The sequence below is a fragment of the Apium graveolens genome, chromosome 7, assembly GCF_009905375.1.
Source record: "Apium graveolens cultivar Ventura chromosome 7, ASM990537v1, whole genome shotgun sequence".
Classification (NCBI taxonomy): Eukaryota; Viridiplantae; Streptophyta; class Magnoliopsida; order Apiales; family Apiaceae; genus Apium; species Apium graveolens.
Window position 1 is genome coordinate 108,106,838 of NC_133653.1, and position 9,728 is coordinate 108,116,565.

The 9,728-nt window shown below is 38.1% G+C and overlaps 1 non-coding gene across 1 annotated transcript; it reads left to right on the forward strand.

Moving 5' to 3' along the window:
- The first annotated feature begins 543 nt into the window (after positions 1–543).
- LOC141676037 (small nucleolar RNA R71) lies at positions 544–650 on the forward strand. The gene has a single exon (XR_012556650.1). It is a non-coding gene; the product is annotated as a small nucleolar RNA R71 (small nucleolar RNA).
- Positions 651–9,728: the final 9,078 nt, after the last annotated feature.

Genomic DNA, 9,728 nt, shown 5'->3' on the forward strand with positions numbered 1-9,728 from the left:
GAGTTGTTGTCTTGGTGTAAATTGTTGCTGAAAACGAGGAGGGTTAAATAGCTTATTTGCAAACTGCTGGAATGGCTGTTGCATCGCATTCTGATTTTGCTCCAGCTGAAGTTAGGATGATTCCAGTTGTCAGGATAATAAGTGGCAGGAACTGGCTGTTGCGATCTCTGAAAGTTGTTCACAAACTGAGCTGAGTCACTAGATATAGCGCATTGCTCTGTCGCATGCGGACCTGCACACAGCTCACAAACACTGGTTATCTGCTTAACACCATAGTTAGCCAGAGAATCGATCTTCATAGACAATGCCTTTAGTTGAGCAGTGATAGCCGTAGCTGTATCCACCTCAAGAACTCCTGCTACTTTGCCCTGTGGACATCTCTGGGTTGGATACTAATATTCATTAGCAGCCATCAGTTCAATTAGATCATAAGCTTCCTTATAGCTCTTTGCCCATAATGCTCCGCCTGATGCTGCATCGAGCATGGGTCTGGACTGTGCTCCCAACCCATTGTAAAAACAAGTGATGATCATCCAATCAGGAATTCCATGATGAGGACACTTCCTAAGCATCTCCTTGTAGCGCTCCCAAGCTTCACTTAGCGATTCTCCCATTTGCTGCGCAAATTAAGTAATAGCGTTTCTGATTGCAGCTGTCTTCGCCATAGGGAAGAATTTATTAAGAAACTTCTGAGCAAGATCTTCCCAAGTAGTAATCGAACCAGCTGGTAGAGAGTGTAACCAGCTCTTAGCCTTGTCTCTCAGAGAGAATGGGAACAGTCTCAGCTTCACAGCATCTTCAGAAACACCGTTGAACTTGAAGGTGTCGCATATTTCAATGAAATCCCTAATGTGTGTATTGGGGTCTTCCGTTGGAGAACCCCCAAACTGGACTGAAGTCTGTACCCATTGAATTATGCCAGGCTTGATCTCAAAGGTATTAGCTGTGATAGCTGGCCGGACAATGCTAGATTGAATGTCATTGATCTTGGGTTGAGAAAAGTCCATCAAGGCTTTCGTTCGTGCTGCTGGATCTCCCATTGTAATGAGTACCTGAAACACAAACAAATAAACCGTGAAAGTAAAAGAATCCGAGTCAGTGAACTTTAACGACCACTGATGACAAGCACATAAACTAAAAATTAACACCGAGTCCCCGGCAGCGGCGCCAAAAACTTGTTAGGGCGAAAACACGCGCTAATATTCACGCAAGTATACGCGTTCGCAAGTAGTATAAGATATAAATCAGATTCGTTCCCACAGAGACTGGTTTAGGTTAAGTTCAATTTATGCACCTATGCAACAATGTATGGTTATCGCTCAATGCTAAGACAAATAACAAATTGGGTTTTTATTAAACTAAGAGATTATACTAAATAACATTAACTAAGAGAATTGAAGTTGAATTACTATATATGACAAACATGAGATCCTAACTTCATTAAATACTTCATTCAATAGCCTTATTATTCTTAACCTTAGCATGTAATGGTGATGACACTAATCAGATAACACGAAACTGATAAACGCCAACTTTCGTTGCACGAGTACCATTCTACCAGACATCCACAAAAGAGATAGAAGCTGAATAGGCACCAATTATATTGAGACCCTATATGTCTATAGAATTTGACAACATAATGGTTTAAGCACAAGTTATCTATCTTGATTACATAGGGCAAGTAAAATGGTTAGAGTTACCTACGAATCATGTATACACATATAAGAACCTATGCTAGCATGTCAAGTTCTAAACCTCTATATTCACTGTCGCTTCAATAGAGATTAACACGCTATCTTATATGTTAGCTACGCACATAAGACGAATAAGCACAACCAATACTAGGATATCAATCAATCACCACACACCAAGATATCGAAACAATTAACTATTGAAATTCTTAAGTAAATCCGCTAGAACCCCATGACAACGATTAGCCCATAATCGAACTCATCGTCATCATGGGTTCCAATGAAAGCATGGTATAAACAAGGTCTTAATAAACTAAATAATAATCAAAGTACGAATAAACGAGATCTAGGTTCAACAAGAACAAAAACGAGCATCCAAAGTTACAACTAATTCAAAGAATCACAAGTTGAAAACAAGATCTTCTTTTTCGGAGTTGTTCTGTGCTTCTAGGTCTTCTTCTTGGTATCCTAATCTTCCCAGATGATGAAATCCCTTTTTTTTAAGTATATATACGCCCCTAGTGGACCTGGACCCTTAAAATCGTCAAATTCTACTCAAAAAAGGCTTTTTCAGCGAAATCAGCGACCAGCTGCGCCCTGAGCGGCCGCTCAGCTCTCCTGAGCGGGCGCTCAGCTCTGCTGAGTGGGCGCTCAGCTACTGACTGGGAAAAATATTCTGATGAATCTTGTTTTGACCATAACTTGAGTTCTACTCGTCAGAATTAGGCGATTCAACTGCCCACGCGAAGCTATTGAGATTCTCTACAACTTGACAATGGCCTTGGCTTCCAATTCTGATCACTTTTAATCATATTTCCTTTAAAAGCTCTTTTCTTCATTTAACAGATACCTGAAATGCATTAACACAAAAACACATCAAAATACCAACAACTTGAGTCCAAAACACCAATTTAAGCTTATAATAAAGCATTCCAAGTGGATATAAAATCCACTTATCACTTTTCCTGGATGATAACTGATTGTGACATCGTAATCTTTAATCAATTCCAGCCATCGATGTTGTCGCATGTTCAGTTCCTTTTGCGTAAAAATATACTTCAGACTTTTATGATCCGTGTAGATTTCACATTTTTCACCGTAGAGATAATGTCTCCAAAGCTTCAATGCAAATACGATCGCTACCAATTCCAGATCATGTGTAGGATATTTCTGTTCATGAGGTTTAAGTTGTCTCGAAGCATATGCAATGACGTTACCGTGTTGCATCAATACACATCCTAGCTCGCGATACGAAGCGTCACTGTAAATGACGAAATTTCCTTGCTCGTCTGGAAATACCAATACTGGTGCGGTCACCAACCGATTCTTTAACTCTTGAAAACTTTCTTCACATTTATCATTCCATTCAAACTTTTCACTTTTTCGAGTTAACTTGGTCAGCGGCGTTGCTATCTTTGCAAAATCTTTGACAAATCTTCGATAATACCCTGTCAATCCCAAGAAACTTCGAACTTCTGTGGGTGTCTTCGGTCTTTCCCAATTCAACACAACTTCAATCTTCGCTAAATTGACTTGGATGCCTTCTCTACTGATGATATGTCCTAGAAATTGTACTTCCCTTAACCAGAATTCACATTTTGAGAATTTTGCGTATAATTGCTCTTTCCTCAGAATTTCCAAAACTATCCTCAAGTGTTCTGCATGCTCTTCTTCTATCTTAGAATAAATCAAGATGTCATCAATGGATACAATTACGAACTTCTCCAAATATTTCTTGAATATCCTGTTCATCAAATCCATGAATGCAGCTGGCACGTTTGTCAAACCGAATGCCATTACAAGAAACTCGTAATGTCCATATCTCGTACGGAATGCAGTCTTGGGAATATCTTCAGCTTTAATCTTTAATTGATGATAGCCTGATCGCAAATCTATCTTTGAAAACCATGCAGCTCCTTTTAGCTGGTCGAACAAATCGTCGATTCTCGGTAAAGGATACTTGTTCTTAATAGTGAGTTTATTCAATTCCCTATATTCAATGCATAATCGCATGCTGCCATCCTTCTTCTTCACAAATAACACTGGTGCACCCCATGGGGATACACTAGGTCGTATGATGCCTCGGTCTAGAAGATCTTGCAGTTGTGTTGACAATTCTTTCATCTCGACTAGAGCCATTCGATACGGAGCTTTTGAAACTGGTTCTGTGCCTGGTGCTAGATCAATCGTGAACTCGATTTTTCGATCTGGCGGTAACCCTGGAAGCTCGTCTGGAAAGATGTCTAGAAATTCACATACAACTGGAATGTCTTCTATTCTAGGACTTCCTTTTTTAGTATCTAACACGTAAGCTATGTACGCCTCACATCCTTGTCGAAGCAATCATTTGGTCTGCACTACAGTGAGAAATTTATTCTGCTGCTTTTCGCCCTTGAATATTACCGTTGCATTTTCCGTAGTTCGCAATTCAACTTTCTTATTCGCGCAATTTATCTGAGCTTTATGACATGCTAACCAATCCATTCCCAAAATGATATCGAATTCTCCTAGCTTAAAAGGAACTAAATCTACAGAAAAATGATGTCCGGCTACTTCTACATCACACGCAGGACATACTCGATTTACCGGAACTTGGTCGTCATTCGCTAATTTTATAATTAACGTCTCGCCCAACCATTCAATTTCACAATGTAACTTATCAAGAAATTCTTCAGAAATAAATGAACGGGTAGCTCCAGAATCAATTAATACTTTTATACTTTTGAATCTACGGAGTTCACCAAAAGCGTACCTGCAATTACACTTGGATTCTGCACTGCCTCTTTCATTGTCATGTTAAAAGTCCTTGCTCTGGGTTGATTTGGCGGTGGTGGCGGAGGTAATGCCAATACTTTCATAATACTGGATGCCATTACTGGTCCTTTACAATTCCTAGCGATATGCCCTTTCTTTCCGCATTGATAGCAAGTGATTTCTGCTGTTTTTCCTGTCGGACATTCGTTAGAGTAGTGCCATTTCTGCTTGCATTTGAAACATGTCACATCTGCTTTAATACATACGCCGGTATGCTTACGCCCACAAGTTTTGTAATACGGCACTGGAACCTTAACAATTCCCTGCTGGTTGGAGACTTGGAAATGATTACCTGCTTTTTGTGTACCCTGTCCTATCCTTTTGAAATTCAGATTTGCCCGGGCTTGAAATCCCGGCTTTCTGTTGAAACGGTCTTGGAAACTCCCCTGTCCTCTGTCTCGTTGAGACCTTTCACTTTCCCCTTCGATGATTAAAGCTTTCTGGACTATAGCAGTATATGTTGTTAATTCAAAAACTGCAACTTGTCCGCGTATCCATGGTCGTAATCCCTCTTGAAATCTCTGCACTCATTTCTCTTCAGTGTCCACCTGTTCTGGAACAAACCTAGCCAATTCATTGAATTTGGCTTCATATTCTGTTACAGACATACTTCCCTGCTTCAGCTCCAAAAACTTTATCTGCATCTGATTCCTTACGTAGCGAGGAAAATGTTTCTCTAAAAATAATTCTTTGAACCTATCCCAAGCAATAACATCTTCACCCTCTAAAGCCCTTTTAGATTCTCACCAATAATTTGCCTCTCCCTTCAACAAATAACTAGCAAAATCAGTCTTCTGGTCCTCACCTACCTTCACTAGTACAAAAGCTTTCTCTATTTCTTTTAACCAGGTGGTAGCTTTAATAGGATCAGTAGACCCATCAAATTCTGGAGGTTTAACCGACTGAAACTGCTTCAAGTAACAACAGGTAATGCTGGTGGTAATTGAGGCTCAGGATGAGGTGGTTGTTGTAACATTTGTTGTTGTATCTGTTGTTGCTGATGCTGCATCTGCTGCTGCATCATTACCATCTGTTGTTGCATCAGATGGAACATTTGGTTCATGGTCTCATTAGTCTGACCTTCGGAATTGCTGTTAGAGGTTTCAACCCTAGTCTTTCTTTTTGGTGCCATCTTCTTCTGATAATAAAACAAGTGATATTTATTTAACAGTTTAATAAACAATTGATAATATGTGAGGAAAACAATTTATCCTGTATTAATAACATGGTTTATTTAAAGAAAACAGTTACTGAATGTAAAAAAAAACTAGAAATGTAAGTCGTTAAATAAAATGTTTATTCTTTTCTTTTCTGTTTCTTTCTTTTCCCCTATATTTTTTTTTCAACAGGAATTATAATATGGAAAGCTGTAAAACAATAAAAATGAAAGTAAATGCTGTAAACTGTAAAGACTGAAATTTAAATAAAAGAAATTTGAAAAGTTCAGTTTATATATATATGACACCAGCCTCAGGTGTAAATGCTTGATACAAAAAGTCTCGCTCTGCTGGTAATCACCGCGGCTACAAGTCATACTACCACTACAGGTCAAAATCCTACTACAGGTTAAACTACTAGTACACACATACACACTACTCACTAGGTTATACTATACTGCCTTTATATACATCTATACTCTGAAATCACTGTCTCAACTGTCCCTGTCTCAGAACCCAGGCGGAATACGCCTAAGCTCCTCTATAAGTGCCTGGACCAAAGTCTGTGCCAAGCGGAAAACCCTGTAGAACTCTGCAAAAGAAGGAGGTCCATCATGAGTCAAATCATCCAGTTCCCAAGTAGCGCTCATCAACACTGACTGCAATCGCTGTCTCATATAATAATCCGGCTGTAGGGCCGCTAACGGTCCTCTGTCCCTCTGATCAAACAGATGCATAATCTCACGACACTGTGCCCGTAATACTCCATATCATCCCTCATGACTCTATACTCATGGTATGGTACCATGTGCGGCAGAGCAACCTGACCTACTGACTCCTGGGAAGGAACCCTCGGAATACCTGCACCCAGCTGTGGTAAGCCTAGCTGTAGATCCACATCATGCTCTCCCATTCCCTCGACTGGAATCATCTGAACTATGTCCGGCTCTGGGGCATGCACTGGTATAGGAGGTAACAATGGTGGTGGTGGTAACTCCTGCTCAATACCCGGTATAAACTGATGCTCAATAGGTAAAGGAACTATCGGCTCGAAGAACTCAAAAAGATCAAACATCTCTATGGGGTCATGAACTATCCCCTGAACTGGGGGTACCGGCTCCTGTGGCAATGGTGGTGGAGGTGGTAGAGGAGGAAACATATGCTCAGATACTGGAGGTATGACTGGTGATGCTAGTCCAGTGACTGTCCTCTCGGAAGATGCAGAATAACCAGAAGATGCCATCTGATAATATACCAAAGAAAAGAAAAGGTCACTAGACAATCCTTAGATTTATATTTCCCTATTCTAGTCTGACCTCAGTCTTAACACTATTCTTCCTATTTGACTATTCCTATCTTATGTGATCTCCCTATCTTATCTTAATCCTAATGTTCTTATTTTCAGGGACTAAACCTACAGCTCTGATGCCAAACTGTAACGCCCTCCAGACCCGGGGTATAAGTCTGGGGGTTACGAGCTAATCACCAAACCTGTACCAGCTTATTAATAAATAATAAAGAAATGAAACTAAACCCCTTAATAACTACCAGGACCTTTTTAGGTTGAAGTATGAAAACAAGAACCACTAACTACTTTTATTACAAACCAACATTCAAAATCTCACAACTTTATTTATTACAAACCATTGTCTAATTCATTTTAAACTAAGTTCTGCTTTTATTCAAACACACATACGATCTATCAACACTCCACCTGCTTGGGCAACTCAAAGCTTTCTTCCTGGATTGGGATCAACACCTTGGGTATAAGAGGATCCCGAGGCTTGACCCGCTTCTTTACACTCGTGTCCTGACGGGTTTCATATTCCTATTTAACTGAAACAATAAGGTGAATAACAACAAAAAGGGGTGAGCCAAAATTGCTCAACAAGTCTACAAAATATACACAATGTTAAAGTAATATAACTGAATCTGTATCCCAGATATATCTGCAAAGATATAACCTCATAAGAATCAAAAGAAGGCCATTGCTGGTGAATACAAATGAACTACACTGGACTCAAGTTCGCAGCTATACCCTGCTGATCAGCCAGGATACAGTGTAGATCTATATCTCACTATATAGATCCCGTCGGGCACCCAGGCACTACGACCCATCTCCAGGATCCGGATATATCCCGGTCCTTAGGATTAAGTAAACTTAATCCCCAAAAGTAATGTTATCCAGTCCCTGGAATAGCAACCGGAACAATCGGTATACTTTGATATCTTCTAATCACCAGAATATATCAATAATTGTGAGTAACAATTGGAATATGAATAATAAATTCAAATGAAAAGAATAATTCAAGAATCGAACTGAGATATGAATAAAGGAATTAAAGTAATGCAAATATAATAAGAATCTTAAGAGAATATCACTATTCTGGAAAATAGAATAGAGGAGAAACTTGCCTTATGTGCGACTTACTGCAATTAAATCACTTCCGTCTATTCCCTACTTGACCTGCCTTGCCAGCTTAGTTTTTGTTAGCAAAATAGGCTGGTTAATTCATTTTGTACTTCGGTTGCACCTTAAATCGACTTCATTTTGTTCCTACTATCTACCCATACGCTTATCACCGACTCGAATATTACATATAAGCAAGTAAGACTCGATTAACCACATAATATACATAAGCACATGAGCATATAATTGTTTTTTTAGATAAAATAATTTTTAGAATCGAAATCGACTCGCTGATTGCTCCGTTGATCACCTTCTGCTTCATTTCCCAGTTTTCCGGAATTTTTCGAACTCGTCTCGGCACGCATTTTGACTGATAATCAAGCAATCAATAAATTCAACTAATTTCGAGAAGAAATTAGGTCTTCATATTATTTTTAGTGAAAAGAATTCATTTTTCTGAGTCAACATGCTTTCGTTTCGCTCAATTCGGACTAACGGTTGAATTATTATCAATTAAACACTGATAATTCAATTTATTATTCAATATAAATAATTATTGCTAATTTTTTAAATCCCAAAATAATTTTTTTAAATAATTATTTAGAAAAATCAAAGTCAAAAATAATTTTTTTTATAATTTTTGGAGTTAAAATGAAGAAGTTATGATTTATCGAAAATAATGTGATTAATTATCGAAATAATTAATCACCTTTTTAAATATTTAATAAATAAATAACTAATAAATAATTAATAGATAATAATAATAATAATAATCGAACTTATCGTTAAATTACTCGTATAATTACGAGTTATTCGTTTTATTCCCTTATTTGTCGAATCGTTTCTCGTAATATTCGATTAATATAACCCTTAATTATTAATTATTAACTATTAAATAATAAATAAATAAATAAATAGATAAATGATTAAATAAATAATTAAATACTTAATTAAATCACTAAATTCGAATTTATAATTTATGAAAATAATTTAGGAATTATTTACAAAATATTTCAGATTTTTAATCTGATTTTTATTTGATTTTTATAATTTACAAAATTAAATTCTGTATTATCAAAATAAAAGTAAATAATTTTTTTTCCAGAAACAGAAATCAGATAAATGAATTGGGGGATTTTGGATCGAAACCGGGTCAGGTGGGTTATAATTTCGGGTCTTCAAGAAACTTAAACGGGTCGGGAAGAAACCACCGCCGGTCAGCCCAGAATCCGGCCCCGGCGGAGATTTCCGGTGAACCCTTTCTATGCTTCTAGGACACCATTACTTCGGGTTTTCGGTACCAACAGATTCCCCATGACTGCAGCAATCCTTCCGCCTCAACTCCGTCGTCCAAACGCCGTTCCCCCTCCATCTCCGGCGAAGATCGAAGCCACTCCGACGAGCCTCGTCGGAAAAACGCCTTTCACCGAAATCGAATCCTTCTTTCGTAAAACCTATTTCAAATCGAAGCTACAACCTTCTATATTCATTCCCAACAGTCCACACCAATCCAAACATCCATAAATTTACCAAAATCGAAGCTAAAATATTCAAAAAAACCAAGACTCGGGCAATTACTTCCAGGGGTTATACGGACCAAATAAATACAGAAAATCATTCCTAAACTCAAGACAAATCTATACAAATCATCAAAAC